This window comes from Heliangelus exortis, chromosome 15 (genome assembly GCF_036169615.1).
Source record: "Heliangelus exortis chromosome 15, bHelExo1.hap1, whole genome shotgun sequence".
Lineage (NCBI taxonomy): Eukaryota > Metazoa > Chordata > Aves > Apodiformes > Trochilidae > Heliangelus > Heliangelus exortis.
This window is the reverse complement of record NC_092436.1, coordinates 3,170,351-3,190,491: the sequence shown is the minus strand read 5'-3', so window position 1 is coordinate 3,190,491 and position 20,141 is coordinate 3,170,351. Positions and strand designations below refer to the sequence as shown.

General features: G+C 41.0%; 1 protein-coding gene and 1 long non-coding RNA gene across 4 annotated transcripts in view; one reads left to right on the top strand and one right to left on the bottom strand.

The window, feature by feature from the left end:
• SMAD5 (SMAD family member 5) overlaps nucleotides 1-10,919 on the bottom strand; it is a 28,805-nt gene extending 17,886 nt beyond the window's left edge. The window contains exon 1 of one of the 2 annotated variants that reach the window (XM_071759082.1): nucleotides 10,706-10,919. The gene's annotated coding sequence lies outside the window, so the exon portion shown is untranslated. Of the gene's footprint in view, nucleotides 1-3,378; nucleotides 3,571-10,705 lie in introns of those variants that run through there. The other variant, XM_071759081.1, reaches the window with a different exon arrangement.
• Nucleotides 5,682-19,620, top strand: LOC139803179 (uncharacterized). 2 transcript variants are annotated; one of them, XR_011728925.1, is made up of 2 exons: nucleotides 5,682-5,983; nucleotides 19,067-19,620. It is a non-coding gene; the product is annotated as an uncharacterized lncRNA (long non-coding RNA). The 2 variants fall into 2 exon arrangements; XR_011728926.1 differs by lacking the exon at nucleotides 19,067-19,620 and adding an exon at nucleotides 7,857-8,911.
• Nucleotides 19,621-20,141: the final 521 nt, after the last annotated feature.

Sequence of the window (20,141 nt, the reverse complement as noted above, 5' to 3'; positions counted from 1 at the left end):
GATCTACTCTAACCACAGCAGTTAACTACGACTTAGCGCCCATTTCTTAATTAGATTTACATATAAGAGTATCACTAGATTTCCCTAAACATGAAAACAAAAGCCTCTGCCACCATTGGTAGGTTGGTGGCATGGACAGGCAAGTGGGCAATTACAAATGACCTCAGCCTTAATAAAGGACATCCTACACTTTCCATACCTCTACGGTATGATAAGAAATAACAAGCTGAATAAAGCCTTCCAAAAATTTAGATGCTCATATGCAAGGCCTTCATTAAATAACAATATCCTAAATACTGCCACTAAAAATGTGAATTGGTAATAAAAAGTGTAACCTAAAAGCAGGGACTGTACAGACTTCAGAAAGCTTTGAAAGGAAAAGAAAAATAAAGCTGTTTATGTGTGTGTATAAACACTTTCAGTCCAAGTGAACTGCATTAAGATGGTGACAAGTTTACAAAAGATACAGAATTTGGAGGGAACACTGACAATAGTAATTCAGCAACCTTTTTTTCCCCTCTTCCACAGAATGAATGAATGGCAAAGTATTCTAAATTTGTCAGTTTGTGACATCCACTGACCCAGAATTCAGAGACACTACCTCATAGTTGGTGGATCAGTAGCAGGGATTCTGACAAAGATCCTCTGTCAAGGATGACAGTCCTGGCAGGCTCAACCTTGGTGGTAGGTCAGTAGGGATACAGACTTGGCAGGCAGTGTTCTGCACCTTGCCAACCCACACTGGTCAAGCACGCTCAAGTGCCAGCCAAACTTTTCTACGTGGTCACAGGAACACAGCTAAAAAGGTTTCCAGAAAACGGTGCAGGAACTTGCTCTGTGACTAATGATAACTTGATAACTGCAAGAGTCTTAAATTACTGTTTGACTTGCTTTTAATGAGCTGTTTATCAATGTTAGCCATTAAATATCTTAAGTGTCCTCAACTCACACAAGAGCAAACCTCATTCTGAGCACGAGCTTCTCTCCTTACCTGTTGCTATTAAAAAGCCATCCGAAGATCTTTAAAGAAGAAAAATTAACACATTTAAATTAAATTCAGGGAATCTATCATAAACATGAGAAGAAACCTGCATTTTAATCAACATGAAAAATATAACTTCAGGAAAGGAACAAATAGACTTGCATTGGTTCTCCACAGCAGTATTTCTGCAAGTATATAATTCAGCCAAGAGCAATAGGAGTTTTTAGTTTTCTTCAGAGAACTATGAAGTAAATATAGAGGACATTTTAAAAATTTAAAAAATTAAAAGCGTCCTCTGGAATATTAAAGATCACAACATGATTTGCAAAGATCATTTGAATAAGCCCAAATACATACACTACACTAAATAAAGCATCTCCATCTTCTAAGATGGAGCACTCCATCTTCTAAGACAATTTCTACCAGCTCAGATAATAGGCTATCATGAAAACTCTGCCTAGGAGATCACCTACTCAAGGTGCAATATTAAAAATCTGGCTATATAACAAGAACCTAGCACCAAGTCCACAGAATCCACAGTTAAAGAGTTACTTCTGAGGTTAAAACTCCAAACTTCAAACAAAAACCAGACATCACAGCTGTGAGGAGCATCATAGTAGCAAGGCCTTTTGTTGTGATCTTTTGTCATCAAGAGAAAGAAATGCAAAGGACACCTCCCCTCCTCCTTTCCCACTTCTCATCCCCCTCAGGACTCTCCATCTTGGGCTTTCACTAGGAAAGTTTTCTTTAGAAATTAAAGCAAATTCCTCCCTCAAGTGCATTTTCTCCACATTTGAAAGGAAAAGAAAGGTTTGAAAAAGGTAGGCTTGTTGGGTGTTTTGTTTTGCAAAAATAAGTGCCATTAAGCACTTAGCAGCAATTTCAAGGCTGAGTGAACAAAATTTTAATATCAGAGGTAAAAGTAAACCACTATCAAACAGTAGGGATTAAGACATTAAATCCAACAGCACCCTACACAGACAGAGCACTCTCAAAAATTGCAACACACTAATTATGAAACATCTTCAATTAAGTTATTTGCTGCTTCTATTAACTTCCACTACCACCAGCTGCCAACTTCATAAAGTATTACAGCTTTTGATGAGCATGGGCACATGACTAGAACAGCATGCTTGCACCCTTCTTTTTTCCCTCACATCAATGAAATTTTGTGATTCCTCAGAATATCATAAGAATATTCTGAGCAGAGCTTCCATAACCAAGATACACAAGGAACAACCATTTATGTTTACAGTATTTTAAAGCTACCCATTGCAGGTAAATGATCTGAAATTAACAAAGGAATGAAAAGCAGCAAGAGATTTCATCTAAAACCATCACATACTGACAACCAATTTTCCCACGACAAGACAAAACTTACAGGCTGATGCAAATTTTGACAGTTATTCCTTAGTGGTTTTGTTACAGCAAAGAGCCCAAGTCATTCACTGAGTAAACTCCCTAAATCCCCACAGAATCCACCAATTATTACTGAACCTATTCCATGACATGTTCAACTACTACTGCTGAATCAGTTCTTCCCTACTTTACTGAAAAATACCTTCATTTAATTAGCTTAAAAGTCACATCAGAAACTACACAACTGGAACAGCACACAGATCACTTGATTCCCAGTCTTGTGCTTTTAACCGCAAGACCGTATTTCCTCTATTAAGTTTACAACCCGGAGAAAACAAAAATTGCCATTCCAAATCACTTCAGCGGTCCATCTGTTGTCAGGCAGCTGTCAGGACTGGATGCACCCAAGAGAGGCCAAGGCAGACAAGCATGTGTGCCCTAAGATCGCACTGAAACGTGTGGGTTTGTTACTTTCCCCTTTCCTTTCGCCAGGCCCGACTCCAGTAAAGAGCGGAGTTCCTCGTCTTGAAAAAATAAATAAATAATTTTTTAAAAAGAAACAAAAAGGACCGAGCCTCTCTCTCATTAGCATTGCAACAGTTCGCTCCTACAGTTACGTGCACAGACTTATTTTTATCGGCACGAAGCGTGTTTCCACAGCCCCGCAGCGCGGTCCTGCGCTCCCCTCTCCCCCCCCTCTCACCCCCTCCCCCGGGGCTGCTCCTTCCCTCACACACCGCCCTCCGGCCCCTTCCCCCTCCCGCTGCCTCCCGCCCCTCAGGCAGCCCCCAGCCCGGCCAGGGACGCCCTCAACCCCGTCACCGCCAGGCCCGCGCGGCCGCAGGAGGCCTCAGCCCCTCGGATCTCCCCGACGGGCCCGTTTCCCCCTCACCCCCCGGCAATCCGCGCCTCTGCGCCCCGATGCCGCTGGGCGCTGAGGAGACGCCGCTTCCCCCACAACCTCCCCTCCACCATCCTCCCGCCCGCCTCCCGCTTAACCCACCCTCCCTTTTCCTCCCCGGGCCGCCTCAACCCACCCGTCACGAAGCTCGGCGGCCTCCCCGCCGCGGGTGTCCGTTAGGCTGGAGGCACCGGCTGGGCCAAGGCCGCCCGCTCGCAACAAAACTTTATCGGGAGCCCGCGGAGGGGACAGCGGCGCGGCGGCGCCGGCGGGGCCAGCGCCGGGACCCGGATGTGTGCGAGGGGCGGGAGGGAAGGGGACGGGGCGGGAAGGAGGGGGACGGGGAGTGAGCGCGGGCGGGCTCGGGCTCCAGGCGCCTGCGCAGGGCGGGCGGGAGGAAGCGGACGCGGCGGGAAGGGCCGGGCCGGGCCGGGCTTGGTTGGGGGAGCCGTGATCGGAAGGGCCCTGCGGGAGTCAAAAGTTGTGGCCCCGCAGACGGAAAAGTTTAATAAATAAATAAAGCGAAGCGTGGGGGTTCGTTGGCGAAAAAGTTAATTAGCCCCCAAGGCGGAGGAATTAGCAAACAAAAAACCAAGTTTCCTCAAGCGGCGATCTCTTCAGGAGGAAAGGCCGGGCCTAGCCAGAGCCTTAATGGCGGCCGAGGGATGAAGGCCACGCTGTGATGGCTGCCGGCTGCTGGGGTTGAGATCCAGCGCTCTCTGCTCTCCTTTCTGCTTTATCGGTGGCTGATCCCAGTCCCAGCTGGGCACTTGTGCTCTGGGGTTGCTTGTGGCCCCATTTTGTTTTTATCCGCAGTGTTGAGGTGCAGCACCGTGAGGTGTCCTTCATGTGGGCGCATCTCATAGGAAGTTAGCAAAACCTCTTCATAAAACTTGAGGAAACCGTGTTGGCAGTGTTCGGAAGGGCGGTACAGTTGCAGTTTTTCACTCTTAACTAATAAAAGTATGGGACAAATTGCCGATTTTTCTCACATTTGCCCTTATCACATGGAATGGAAGTGGCCTGGTTCCTCTAAACTCTCTTGTGAACAGCCAGAAGAAAGTTTCAGAGAGGTGCCCAGGCCAAAACCACCTCCAGTTTTGGTTTGATTTTTTTTCACAAATTAAGGGCAAAACATCTACCAGAAAGAGAAAAGAAAAAAAAAAAAAAAGGCAGAAAAAAAAATCAATGTACAGCTTGTAGAAAAAAGTAAAGATATCCAGTGAGCCAAACTGCAGTTTCAATTTCAAACATAATGATCCTTGAAGAAATTTTCTTCTGGTTCAAAAATACACGGCTCTTGATAATTTTTGCTGTAAACAGAAGTTTTTAGCACCATTTTACTCCAATCCGAGGTAGACGGAGGTCAATTAACAGTCCAAAAAGGTATCTCTATGAAGGTTCAAGCAGTGGAGAAGGAGCAAGGCTTTGGTGTAATTTAGTCACAGAATAGAGCTAACCTTTGGGGACTTGCATGTATCTCTGCACCAGCAATTGTTCTGCTTTGGCTGGGCAGTCCAAAATATGGGACAAAAAAACCCCATGTTGGCCTTTTTCCAAATCTTTTGTGTAACTTAATTAATAAACCAAGTAACAAACAGCAAATTGGCAGCAGGCATTTTAGGTGTTGTTCATGTGCCAGCCATGGTGTCTCTGTGAAACATAAATGCTCTCTTATTGAGGTTACAAAACAATTGTGTGCTGTCAGATGAAGCTGCAATGCACAGCTCAGATGTGCTTCCTCCTGTGGAGCTTTTAGACTTTCTTCCATTGAGGAGGAAAGCTGAAGGTGTGCATACATGTATAGGGGAGAAAACAACAAAAAGTCTGAAGTTTTCAAAACCCTTCTCAATTTAGATCTACAGTTAGACATGTCTGCTTGCAGCACACCACTCCTCAGAAAGCAGTGGGTTTTAAGCTCAAACAATAAGACTTTGGAGTATACTAATAATGTATGTGACATACCAGCTAAAAACTGTTTTTCTGTGGTTTTTTTGGTTTTTTTTTTTTTTGCCATTTTGTCACAGACTAATGTTGTAGAATGTCCAAAGACCACATATTTAAAGTCAAGTTATCTCCTATTGTAGTTACAGACAAAGTAAATGACACTTGCTATCTGATGATTCAAGTCTGAATCTCATTAAGGTCACAATAAAATTAACACTGCTTACACCACTGTCTACTTCATCCATGGTTTCCATCACTTAAATCTCTGGTGCCACGTGCCAGTGGGTCTACTCTAATACCACCCTAACTTAAAGAAAAGGTTTGCAGTGGGTAGACTCAAGGCATCCTGGACACTTTCCATAAATCGTGATTTAATGAATTTCATAACTCATGGAACTATCAACTCTCTTTTAGCATTGCCAAACCCCCATTTTCCAACATAGAGACACGCAGCAAAGATAATCCAAGGAAAAATGACCAGCTAACCTTCAATTTACCTTGATATTTTAATTACTGATGCTCATATTCTGCAGAGACAACTGCACACATTTATACCTTTGGACCCGCCTTGTAAAGTCAATTAAAGTACAGGCACCTGTCTTGCATTCCTTTGCACCCAGTCTAATGGCAATGAAGTGAGAAAACTTCTTTCTCATAAAACTCTGCTGCTGTAGGTGTTTATGTTGGAGCTGGCTATAACCTTACAAACTGGTCAAAGTACAAAACAATCAAGAGAAAAACTACCACCAGTTTGTATCAGGCCTTGCAAGGTTGAGAAGCAATCATGAAGTTCTGTAAGTGTCTTCAATTACTTTATTTTGATTCTTCTCTCCAGATTTTGAATATGATCCCCGTATTTCTTAATGAGATCTTTGTTTGGTTAGAAAGTAGTAGTTTGAAAATCAAAATCAAATAGATTGTTTGAATTATAAGGAAATAGTCTTGAAAAAAGTTGCTTTATTATGAAACTTTGGCCTTCCTGTGACTTCTAAAATGACTGCATTGTTCAACTTAATTCCCTATCAACTTTCTAAATTGCTGGAGGGAGGAGGGGAAAGAAACACAAACAAAAAACAACCAAAAAAACCCCCAAAACACAAAACCACCACCACAACAACAAAAAACCCAATTACCATGCCTTTAACCAGATTAAATATTTGCAAAGCTGCTTTATGACCATTAAAAAAAAAATCCTGTAGTGTGTAAGATGGCTTGGATATTTAATCCAAATTTAGCTTAAAAACAGAACTGGGGGAAATGGATAGGATAGCTCAGGAAGGTTCCACTCTCACAGCTGTCAGCTGAGAAGAAATGGGGGAAGGGGGAAATGCTGAGAAAAGAATTTTTTTTTTTCTGGCAGTGAAGAGAGGAACATGCCATCCCTGTTTGAAAAGTTTCAGGGTGGGATGGGCTAAGGAGGGGCTAACATATTATACATACCTTTATGTGTATTTTTGAGGCAGAAAAACAGTGTTGTGTTTGAGCAGAGTTCAGCAAGTGGCAAGGGAGGTGGCATTTGCTCTGGCCATTTGGTCCTCTCAAATAACTCCACAATTCACAGCACACTGAGCACAAGCACAGCAAGAAGGCAATAGAAATATTGTGGGCATCTCATCTCATCCGTAAGAAAATGAAGCAAAAAAAAAAATGTTTAGTATCTGGAGGAAATATATTAAATGTGTTTACCTGCAAGGCCCTTGCTGGTGGTTACACTCACTGGCTCACAGCCTTTGAATTCTAGGACAATAAATTATGTACTCTGTTGTTGTTACAGCCACACTCCTAGATGCTTTGCATGACTCAACTCATACAGCAGCACCAAGAAATGGAGAGCAGAATTAGTCTTTTTCCTCAAGCTACATTTATAGGACATTAACATGAAAATGTAGACCAGGGGAGGGAAAGGCAAGTTATACCCCAAGTATACCCAAAGGTATAATGCCCATCGAGCTTCAAGCTGCCAACTTTTCTTCCTAGACTGGGAGAATAAATTAGATGAGGCATGTAAGTGGATGCTGGTACATCTTTGGAGATGTTAGAAACAAAGACATCACGTAAAGGTTTTGTAAGTTGAGCTCAACACTATCTTTTCACACTCTACAGAATTAAAAACATGAATGTATTGGGGATGACATACCCAGTTTGACAGATCTGAGAGTCAACTAAGGGCACAAAACTGAATGTGCAATTAAAAAAATAAATGTCAAAAAAACATAGATGAAATGTATGCAATGCAATATTCTAAAAAGGGGGAGAGGACCCTGTGAGAAAGTAAGACATATAACAAGTAATGAGTGAGAGAAGTCTGCCTGAGAACCACTGTAATGTCCACATCAGAGTGCAAAACCTTCTTCCATTGACACCTGTGAACAGAGTCTTGTCAGGGCAAAGTACTGCTAAATTGAGTCTGCTTCTTGGAATGGGGGTGTGGAAATCTTCCTGGAGGAATGGAAAAAATGTCCCAGCTGATTAACACAAAGTAACACACCGCTCTCACAGAGAAATTGATAAAGAAAAGAATTTCATATGGCTCCATTCCTTTGCCTATTCCTCCAGCATTGCTGTTTTTCTAGTCCATCCCCCAGCTTGCCCTCACCATTGCATCAGCAGCACAGAAACATGTGGTACTCTCATTCTTCTAAATCAATTATTTTCAACTATTTCCAGAACATGACCTCACATTGTAAGAACACTTTCTGGAGTCTTGACACCCACTGCTACTCTCAGAAGAGAGATAGCTCCTGCCTCCTAAAAACTGTCTGCAGCAACCAGACCAAATCCGAGAAGCTGGACCATAGAAGTGGGATAGAAAATGTAGTACAGAAAGAGAAGGAATTTAACATCACACATAACTTCCTTCTACTTACCATGACCTGTAGTCACTATGAGCTTTTTTTTTTTTAATGAAAGCCCTTCACAAAATTAGCCATGAAGAAAATTGTGTCTTACTTAATTCTTAAAGATTTACTACTTCCTTTCCACTTCTTTAAGGTCCTACACCATTAGCCAAACATGGAGCCTCCTGGGTGTATTCTTTGATGTTATCACCTGCACAGACCAAACCTTTCCTTGAACTCTTCTCTCCCAGCTCCAGCACCTCTTTCTGAAGTTCCTTTTTGGAGGGTGCTGATGTTTGGGTGGGACATATTCTTGCTTTGGGACAGTCAGGAGATCTAAGAGGCAGCCTCAGACTCAACAGAATCATCTGCTGACACAGTCATGAGCTGGAATTCCATTTCTTGTAGCAATAGCTGGGACTGACATCCACAAGAACTGTGCTCTGAAAACTTGTATTTGTGGCTCCATGGCCAAAACCACAGGGAAACTATTTTTAGCACAACAGAGCTCTAAATAGTGGAAGCACTGAAAATTTAGCTCACATCATGGGCCAAATTCTTCTCCTGGTTACACCCACTCTATGGAGAAGCTTGTATATAATAAACAGAAACACTCCGAAACAGAAATTTAAAAGAAAAAAAAAAAAAAGAAAAAAGAAAAAAACCAAAAAGAAAACAAAAAACCTCTTCCTTATGAGTAAATTCAGAATTTTAAGCTTTAAAGGAAGAAGACTACATAACCTCCATCATCTCTGGAAATAAATAAAAGGAAAAGAAAAAGGAAGAGTTGGAAGTAGAAGTAATCTATTACAATAATTGTACCCATTGCAATAAAGGTAATTTGTCCCACTGGATATGTCTGAACAATAAAACCTATAGCTAAAATCTCTCTCCATTCATCACACAGATGGTTTTGGCTTAGACCAGTGCAGAGGACACTGAGGTTATTTGTATTTTGCAAGCAAACACAGCCGAAGAGTGCAGCCTATGAGTAACAAAACTAGGTTTTAATAGCTAGACCTAGACTTAATTACACACAAGCCAACTTTCTAACAGCAGTTTTATCACCTGAGGATTTCCCAACACAAAGCAATTAGTGATGGCACTGCAGAGGACTCAGCTTTCTCAAGCAGGAACCAACAGGACCTGACTTTCTCCTTCTGGTTGTGCATCTGCCCAAGTCCTCAAGTCACAGGACTCTGAGTCTTTGCAACTGGTATTTAAAATTTGTGGCACACTTAGGGACACAGCTTTTTTTTTTTTTTTTTCCCCACCAAATAGCTGGTTTAATAATTTCCTCTATAGTATCAAGATCTGCATATACAAGCATAACAGTGGCTATTATAAAATTAAAGTGCTTTTGGGCATAGTGTACTGCAGGTTTGGGACAGTGTGTTGCAAGCTATTTACTTCTCTTTGCAGAATTTATACAGAAATTTTGTGTTTTTTTGTTTACTTTTTAATAGGAAAATAAGAAACATTTTCTAAAAGAAAAATCAGAATTTTTTTGAGAAGCCAGGAGGATGTGAAAAAAATTAATCACAAAATATTTTTTTTCCCTCACAATAATAATAATAATAATAATAATTAAAAAATGTTATTTTTCGTTCACTATATTATTGTTAAGTTTTCTTCCACTTTTTAAAGCCCTATGAGAAATGTTTTAATACGACTTATAGGAAGTAAAATAAAAAGCCAAACAGATTTTCCATTTTGGGTACGTTTTTTGCGAAGGTGAAATAAATTAGGATTATTGTTATTATTTTATAACCTTTGTATATCATGAAGTAAAGGAAGAAAACAAGAAAAAGTTCATAAATTCTCCAGCTGCTTGGACAGGCCCCATGTAAGGCAGGGTCACTAAAATAGTTCACAACCCTAATTACAATTCATCACATCTTGGGAATGACATTTAGGATTGTCAAGGCGCTTTTAGATAATTTTTAGACTCTGCGTAGAAGTTCAGCTGTCACGAAGTGGGTTTTATTTTGTAACAGATTTTATCCTTTGGAATGTTATGTTTGGATTGAGCCGGAGATACGGAAAAATACATGCAATATATTTTGCTTACCCGACTGAAATATAACTCCTAAAACAAAGATGAAACTTTTTGTCCTTTAATGTTCATATTCCAGCCTGTGCTTGCCTATAGCTATTTAGATTTGGGAGTGGGGGGTAGCAGAAAAAAAAAACCCTTCTCCCTTACTGTCTTATTCTGACTCTGTTGGTGCAGCCAGAATTCCTGCTCTCTCTCTCTCCAGTAATTAAATAAATATTTAACATTGCAGGATTTAATTGGAATCCCAAAAGTTAACAATAGCCTCTGCTATCGGTGTCGCTATCTCAGGGGTTCTGTTTTCACAGGCTTATATTTAGATCTCAGCCACATCGCCCACTTGCATTACGAAGAGTACAAACCTCCCTCCCCCCAATCCCTAAAAAAAAAAAAAAAAAAACAAAAACAAAAAAAAACCAAAAAAACCCCACCACAAACAAGAAGCTCAGTAAAATCTGGAAACTTTTATAAAGTGACGCCATCTCCACCAATCTCCTTCCCCCTCTGCTGCCAAAACGTACTTCAAAACTTTACAAATTCAGTGGCAGGCCGGCTCTCGTAAGGAAAAAAAAAAAAAAAAAAAAAAGCACCCAACAACCAATAACAAACGAACACGGCTTTACCTTCCAGATAATTACTGCAGCTCCATTTTCTGACCCTTTATTTTTTCACTAGCTCCCTTCCAGGCAAGTCCTATTTCCCTCTCTCTTGCTCTCATGCTGGCTGCCGGGGAGGAGCCCTGCGGAGGGGTCCCCAGCGTGGAGCTGGGACGGGATCGGGTAACACACCCAGCAGCACACCCCGAGCTGGCTGCAGAGAATTCAAATTCCCACTTTAGGAACTTTCTGCAATACTTGTGTGTCAAGTCTGTTTTTGCTTCCTTCCTTCATCCTGTAATCATGCTCTTCGGTCCGATGTGACGCAGCCATCTTTTGTGCCGTGTCTTTCTTCAAAACTGTAGATCAAAAAGCTCTTTGCTGGTGGAAATCCTGGCTTTGCCAGAGCTGGCTGATCCCTAATGGGTGAATAATTTATCTCTAGTTGGCAAAATGGGAACAACTGCAATCACAGTGTATTGACTCTTTGCGTGAAGTCTCTCTGCAGAAAAAGGGAAATAGAGAAAAAGAATACTCACTATCTGAAAGCATTTAGGGGATAGAATGTGTATATACATGTGTAATACATATAAATATATATATATATACACACAGTTAAGGCATTAAGATGGGATGTCTGTGTGCACATGCACACACAGACCTCAAAATGCACACCATTTAATTAGGATAATGGTAACAGGTTTACATGGTTTTCATGTAAAAAATACAATTCTAAATTATTAATGATCTTCATACCAGGCCCTCTGTATTTGCATTTTACCACTCTGCATATACACAAAGATGGCAAAACCAGGGAGCAACATGTATAAACGAGAGCATAAGTCTGCAGAAAACAAATCCTTCTATGTGAATCTACTGAGCTAAACACAATAAAAGCTGATTAGTCGTGTTGACCAGCTGAGAGATGTTTCAAAGTCCAGCTAATAGAACACTCTGACAGCTGCACACGCCAGAACAACCACTTAAAACAGAAAATAAAACTCAGGCGATTAGATGCGTGCAGAATCAAAGCATTGCTTTCTGAAATAACAAGAATATTATGATTATGTGCAATCACGAGCCACCGGTCCTCACGAAGGTCACGAGGGTTGTGTCTAAATGATCAGCTCAACCCTCTCAAAGCCCAGTTCATGGGAAACCTTGTGTCTCCCTCATTCTGCCAGCCTGAGTTCCCGTGCCAGAGCTCCAATTATATGCCAAGATTTGAGCCTAGAGTAGAAAGGAAGAGTCAGACACCTCCCGTGAGGCATCCAGCAGGGAAAGATGAGTATAGCTTGTTGAAGGAAAGTCAGGCTTTGCTTTCTTTGAAAGATTCAGTCAGCAGCAAGAAAGATAATATTCTCCTTGATGTATTCTACGGGGATTTTCTAAAAGACTCTTGGCAATGTCTCCAGCCTTTCTCAGGGAAGATAATCTGCCAGGGGGGAGGAGGTAATGGTCTCCTAAGAAGACATAACTACTCAGAAGAAAAGCAGCAAGGAGTGGCAGTGCCTGGTTACTCTTCACAGCAAGGGAAGTGGAGTTTCTGCACGCTGCTCAATGTATTGCTGAGTGAGCTGGGGAAAGGAGTAATAAGATCATCTGTGGATAACAAAGCTCTTGAGGAAAGCAAACATGAGGGACTCAGTGTGAAGAACTGAAGGAAGACTTCACCACACTGCACAGGAAACAAAAGGCAGATGAAATTCGATGTAAATGCAAAATTGCACAGATGGGAGTGAAGTCACTTCCAAGATTACGTGCTCTAACATATCCTTACCCAGAAACAATATTTTATAGCAGTTTGATGCAGGTGTTGAATGCATTTTTGATTACCAGGGAGTGCACTGAATGTCAGGAATTGCTACAAAGCAATGGCAAACAAAGCAAAGATGATCACACTGAATTCCTGGTGCACCTGCATCTCTGGCTCCATGCAGAGGGGTTGTTCCCCAGCTCAAAAAGAAACATCTGGCAGAGGTACAGACAAGGTCAAAAAGAGTGAGGTGAAACATCAGATGGGACCCACACAGGGAATGTCTAAACAGCCTCCTCCATCTGGAAAAGGAAGAGCTGAGAAGGGATATTACAGACATCTGCGAAAAAAACCACAAGTGGAACAGGGAAGGTGAAAGAAGGCTGTGTCTTCCAGTTCTGGAGGAGGTGGAAAGGAAGCTTAGCTGCAGGCTTTTGAGAAGAAAAAGGTAGTTCTTCACACAAAGTGTAAGAAAGGGTTCAGCTCTCTGCCACCAAATGTTGTGGGTTGTAAGTTTACATGAGTTCAAAACCCAAACTGGTGACAGCAAATTCACAAGAAAAACCTTCTAAAGATCACTAAATGTAAAGATATCAAACTTCAACTTCAGAAATCCCTACGTTGCAAATTTCTGGGACAGTATTCTGTGCAACTGCTGCTTGCTTTCCTCGTACTTGCCATCTGCCTTTGGGCATCCTCAAGGTGTTGGACAGGACATTGAGCTCACAGACCTTTGATCCCACTGAGGGTCACATGCGTGTTCTGCTCATGCTCTCAGCAGAACTGCTTTTCATCCTCATATCTCATATTATCATCTCTAAACCAGCACAGATTCTGGTCTGGTTTTTTCCCAAATTGTGTGAAACTGCACTTCTGCCTCTTCACCATTCTACAAATATTGTTGTGCATTTATAAACGACACATATAAATGCATCCAGGAATAGGAGTAAATATCTTCTGGACAAAAAAACCTGTTAAATGTTTTTTTGTTTAACATACTGCTCTGGCTTTTTCAAGATGTTCAGGAGCAAAGCTTCCAAAAAGTCAGTAATGAATTTAGACTGCATAGCTCAAAAATGCATTAATTACTCTAATCTACATCAAGACACTATTACTAAGAACTCCACATTAAAGGTAATTTAAATAGGAGCTTCAATTTAGTGAAGCTTCATTGTGGTAGAGCACAACTATGTGGACAAGCATAAGTGAGGTAACCATATATTTTAATCCATAGTTTTATATCTACATTTTTTTATGATTATGTACAACAAAGAATGTTATGTCTTAAACCTATATCTGGTCTCTTCAAGTGACATAAGAGCTGTGCAATAATGGGAAACTGGACAGCAAAAAAAAAAAAAAAAAAAAAAAGTGGTTTTTTAACATTTCCTGTGAAGGGAAAGTGGTAGCCGGGAGGAGGATTTTTGAAAAGTTGTGTTTTGATAGAAAAAAATCCTATTAAAACAGTAATGCAAATGAGGAACATCTCATGGAAAAGTAAGTCCCAAAACTTGTGTTTTGACAGTGATGATTTGGGATTGCAGCTTTCCCAAATTTCCATTTTCCTGTTCTTCTTCCTTAAACTTGCAGTAAAACACAACCTATGTCACAAGGTATTTTCATAAATTTATATATGCCAGGGGAACAGATTTAGGCCAGAGTTTCTTTGGTTTCACTGAAAAAGACAGCAAAATCCTTGATAAATATTAATTACTACACTTTCTAAGAAAAAGGCATTTTCATTCCTATTAGAAAACCAAAGAAAATTAAGTTCAGGTAGAAAGTACCATGTGTCTGAAATCAGTCAGATGTATCAGTGGCAATTTCAGAGCTAAAATTTTTAATTTCAAATTTTAATTTAACTTAATTCCAAAGACTAACTAGGTACAGAGATCTTGAGTGCAAAACCAGGGAGCAGTTGCACTGCTGTTCCCACCACCCCCTGACTTCTGACGTTCTGGGATTTCGTAGAAGGAGGAGGTGTTTCCATCCTGATTACCAAGGATGTGTTTCTGAGAAAGCCACACAATTCAACTTGAAATAAGCTTTTCCTGCCTTTCTTATATGTAATTCATCACACCCAGATTTTAATATTTGTGTTCTTGTTTCAAACCTACCCTGCCAATTTATTATATAATCAGCACCTTGATCTCTATTCTGTCAAATTTCTTAGAAAAAATTCTAGATTTTGAGGCCAGTTTTTATTATTAGGATAGTTGGAACTTCTGATAGAATGATATAAACCCAGGTTATAGGAAAATACTGATTACTGCTTTCATTTAAGAACAAGGAAAAGTCTGCCATTTATTCAGTGAGGTATTTATGACTGCTTTAAGCACACGTTTAAATTCAATTAACTTCATTTTAATCATGGGCTTAAGTGCTTTGCTCTCTCAGGATAATAAAACCATTGGCATTTCATTTAGCTGGCTGAGCTTGTTTTTAAGTAAATCTCTTATTCTCAAGCACAAACTGACAAACATGCAAATAAAGAGTAACCTTTTTGCCTAAAGACAAAAAATGATAAACCAAGTAGTTTTCCAGTCCATGAGGGGAAACACCTAGGCATAGAACAGATTTTCATTTCCCTGATACTATCATATTAATTGTCTGGTAGTGAAATGCTGCCTTGCAAGCAGAGATTGTACCATCTTTGATCTTCTTCTGTACATGAGTGAGGAGAGGCAGAAGCCTGATTTTCCATTGAAATGAAGAATGTTTGTTTGCTTTTTTGCGAGACAAAAGCAAATGTCTGGGAGACCTTGTGGCCCACAGCTTCACTTGATACAAACTGGCTCAGCTCTCTCATTCCAGGGGAATTACACTAATTTTACACCTCGGAGCCTCCGAGTACATCTCGGAGACTTTCCACCTCATGTATAAACTTGAACAGAGAGATTCTGTATCATGAGGTGAGATCATAATATGCAAGTGTTTCACAGGCATAAAACTACGAGGTCTGGGAACACTTGATGGTAGCTAGTAAATAGAGTATGGTCTGGCCATTAAGTGGGACCAATTGTTTATAAGAAGAATAAACCAGTTGGCAGGCAGAGCCAAAAAGCAGTTTTCTTTGACACGGTACTCCTAATTAACAGCTTTTCCCCACTGAGGCAGTAAAATACAAAATTATGGTTTTATTCAGTCTTACGTGGCTCAAAGAAACCTTTTCAGAAAGAATTAACATTTGATCTGCTCACTCCAGATAGGGACCACTTTAAAAAGAAGTAAAAGAATACTTGAAAAATTTGAATGTAAACTGGTTTGCACCACTGGCCAGGATACTGCTGATGCAAACTGAGAATTCTGTCATGTACTTAGTACACAGGTACTTGTTTAAGGCAAAAGAAACTATTTTCAGATTTTTCAAATGCTACTAGAGTTTATGGAACCAGACCAAAAGGAAACACAGCAAAATTGAAATTTCTGTTTTCTATACAACTACTTCTATGAGGAGTGATAAATAACGAAGGCTTGGAAAGAAAATAAATATATCAGATGCATGTAGCATATTTCCATTTTTATCATGTGAACATTACTGCAATTATTTTCATATACAGGAAAAAATATTCCTAGCGGAAGAACAACAATGCTGAACGGATATTGGGAGAACTTCAGACAGGAAACCTGGTACCTTCCAAACCAAGAGTTTTGAAAATTTTTGAGTGATTCATGACCAGTTTAAAGAGCTGAGATTCTGCCATGAGCTGCTCCTCTCTAGGGGAATTGGAAGGGGACTGTGTGTCCCACCAGGCTGAGCTGCCACATGCACCTTTGGGGATATTCCCAGCAGAAGGCAGAGCCATCCCTGGCACCATCGTGGACCCCAGGGAGCAGCTCCAGCCTGGAGGGGTGACAGGAGAATGGACTTGCCCTCCTGCAGGCAAGTATTGCCACAGGAAATAAAAGACAAATGTTAATGAGATTATGAGAAGCTTGCAATAAACACTCGTGGTTTTCTCTCAAATTGCAATATATTGGTCCTGCTAGTGGCTCCAAGATTTATGGACAACAAAAATGATGAGTAGTGTGACTTTCCCAGGTCCTACCCATCACATGACTGACAAATACCTTTTTCTAACTTTAAGAAATACCAGACTTAGTTTTCAGAGACCTGTCTCTCACAGATTGCTTCCCTTGCTTGCCTTTTTTTTCTTTCCACCTATTTCCCCAGGCTTTGCACTGAGAAGAGCATGATGTCTTGTGCAACCCCTAGGTATATTATGTAGTACTTCCTTCTAAAAGGAAAAAAAGAAATTATTTCAGGCTGTTCAGATGCCTGACATGGAAAAACCTGTGGTTAGTCAAAGATAATCTTGTTATTTCCAGCAGTTTTACAACACTATAACCATCACTTCCCATTGGGTGGTTATTAAGTTACATCAGTGTGAAAGGAGAGCAAAGTTAAACCACCCCAGCTTCTGAATACAGAAAAGCTTTTGGACCTGCATAAAAGAACAGTTCTGTGTTGTAAATGACAATAATTCAGGACAACTTTTTTGAGGTTCTTTGCATTTAAACATCAAATAGGATGTAAGGCTTCAGAAGTACTTTCAATCTGTGCTGCAAGGGAGGTGGTGGTGGGGGAGACAAGAGGAGTTAATAGCTTCTCAGGAGCAAATTATCATTTACAGCCAGTTCGCCATTAATGTGTACCTGAGCAACCACTCTGAGTTCATAAAGTTCAGTGAATTCAGTAGAACTGAAATTAATTATTGCAAATTAAAGGCCAAGTCATCCAGGGGTTTCATGCAGGCAGAAGCGTTGCCGCTTTCTTTCTGAATAGGGCCTGATTAACAACAGCAGAATTCAGCTCTCTGTTAATGTACCATTTAGTACCCCACTTCTACACATTGCAATGCTGCATCTGTGCCTGTTCCATGTTCTCAGTTAAACTAGAAGCAAAAAAGAATAGAGTGAAATGGTGCAGCCCAAGTATCTCTCGCCTAGTCTTGCCCTTCAGCTGAATGGCCCTTTTTGTAACCAAAAGCACCAGAAACAGCCTCCTTTCCCAACTGGAGGTCCTTTTAAATTCTAGCTTTTAAAATTCTTTATGGCAGCAGAGAGAAACCTCCCTGAGCCTTCACTGATGCTCTGCTTGCTGATTGTCCTCCCTTGGGAGGGGCACAACACACTTCACTGCCCGATGCGTGGTTGTGCAAGAATCATCCATTTTTATCACTTTCAGTTATTGTTTCCTGCCCTTGCCTCAAATATTTCCCACAGTTCCACTGTTTTCTCTTGGCCTCCTTACTCACCCAAGCTAACAGTTACAGGCACACTGGGCATTTTGTTGTGCCTTTTTTTTAATGTTCTCATAGGCATGAAAACACTCAGTGGGGATTCCATTATGCTTTTGCGCTTGTGTTGAAGGGTGAAATAACTTTGCAGCCTGTCAGAGGAGTGATGCATCATTAATAGTTCCTTCTCTATTCTACATAGATTTATTTAAACATTCTGAACCATGTTTTGTAACAAGCTGCTTTCACTGTACTGGACTGTCTGGAGGAGGAGGGTCTGTTTTAATTTTCAAATGACCATGAAAGATTGGTGAGAAGCTACAAACAAGAACATCTCTCTATTAAGTTATGAATTTTTTTACAGGGATCTGAGACTGGAGAGCCAAATGTTAGCAGAGCTTTTACCTTCGCTGCCTTTGTTTTGGAAATTTGCATCAATTCCACCTGGGCATTGATTTCATCTCAGACGCTGACAACTTTGTCTCTTCTGTGATTTCTCTGAAGACTGAATGTGCCAGAATTTACATGGGCAGAGCAAAGGGCAAACCACTGTCAAATCCCCCCCACCTCTGTGTTCCCCATTGGCACTATTTTACTGATAATCTTCAGATCCCCATCAACAATTCCTACCCTTCCAACACCAGAAAATGTGACATTTGCCATCTAACTAATGCCATTATCACATTCAGCTAAAAAACTGCACCAAATTTTTGGTTAATGAACCTCTCCCTTTAGTTCATTTTCATGAAACATCTGAACTTCCTGTTACAACAGCAAACACGTGAAGGTTGTATAGCCCTAACAAATGTCCCTGCCTGGAAGAGACTGTGACAAAGGTCAAGGATCAGCAAGGGAGAAGAAGGAAAGGGCATTTTCCTCCTCTCAAAACTCCTCATGGTGCAGTTAAAGCCAGGAGTTACTGAGTATTCCTGATTCTTCCTCAGCTCTTGAAAACAAGTACATCAGCTCTGGAAGGATTTTTATACTCAGAAAATGAAATTGAGTCACAGAAACTCTTCTCAGTCTCATGGTGTTCTTCTAGAGTCTCTCAGGTGTTGGCCAAAGTTGCCAGCTGATGGTACATCAAACCAGGACAACACAGCCTTTGTTATCTTGCCTTTTGCACTAACCTGTGCTTATTGCTAATGTTTCTTAAATAAGCCACAACATTTTAGGTTCCCCCAGATGCCTACCTTTAAAAAACATTCTAGACACTAGATTCCACAACCTTAAGTTGAAAACCTAAAAGAGATTTCTTTACAGCACTTGAATCAGGAGCATCTGTTGTCACTTTGCTCTAAACCCCACTCGTGGTGAGCACGACACGTGCTGCCCGGGGGCAGGCTGAGACTTAGGTCATGACTCAGAGTGTTATTAATCTTCCTTCCTTAGGGTTTCCTTCCTCCCTGCCTCCAGGACGTGGGTCCTGCACCAGCTTGCTGCCTGGAACAAAGAGTGGCCCCACCGTGGAATCTCGGGCCAAGCTCTTGCAAAGGAAAGGAGTTCACTGCACACAGCCCCGTGGGTTCCTGCTGACATCCAGGGAAGGGACAGAGCTGCCCTGCTGAGACTGCTCACTTTGATGCTACTCCTGGTGGTATTATCAGCACCATCAGGCCTTAACAAATCCAGATCTGGCCAGGTTTGAGCACTCTGTGCAAAGTCCTTCATTTCACTCAGCATCACAGGGCTAAGCAACACAGTACCAGGAGGCCAGTAGCCAGCAGCTGTAAAAATGGGGTCATGCAATACCAGTGAATAGATCCACCTCCAGAAATGGGTGGTCTCCTGCCTACTCCCCTTCTGAAACCAAAGCTCTGTTTCCCAGCTAATGCACCCCATCAACTCTAGTCTGGCCTGTACTGTGGCTACCAAGTTACCTACATGCAGTGAGAAGCTTCACAACCTGTCTTCTCCCCTGAAGTAAAAAGCAGAGGGGAAAAAAACATTAAATAAAAAATTAAATCAATCCATTAGTTTTCTAAAAAGATGTCAATGAACTGGATTTATGCAGCCTGTAATGGGAAAGACACTTTCTAAATCTCTACGTTCTGTGCTGATTTACAAGTCCTAAAGACAAAGCTTACTGACAATATTCCCCTTCTGAGCTAGTCCAGGAAAAGTTTTTTTCACCCTTAGCTACGAATATATCCTACCATGGTAAAACAACCATATCTACTGATGCAGCAGAAAAAGGTTCAGGACTGATTAAAATAGGTGGTTGTGTGGATTCTGTGGCACAGATGTACAAACTGAAGTGCTGGTACCAAAATAAATCTGAAGAGCATCAGTAAAGCAATAAAGCATTTCTGTTCTGTCTTCAGTTGTCTGTCATTGATTTACTATGATGGGAAGAGATAGAAGGAAGCTTTAGTCTCAGTTCCCATAGTGAAAAGGTTCCTAAACATGATGGCAAATTTACACAAAATAAGGAGAAAATTTTGGGAGGTTCAGCACTGTGAATCTG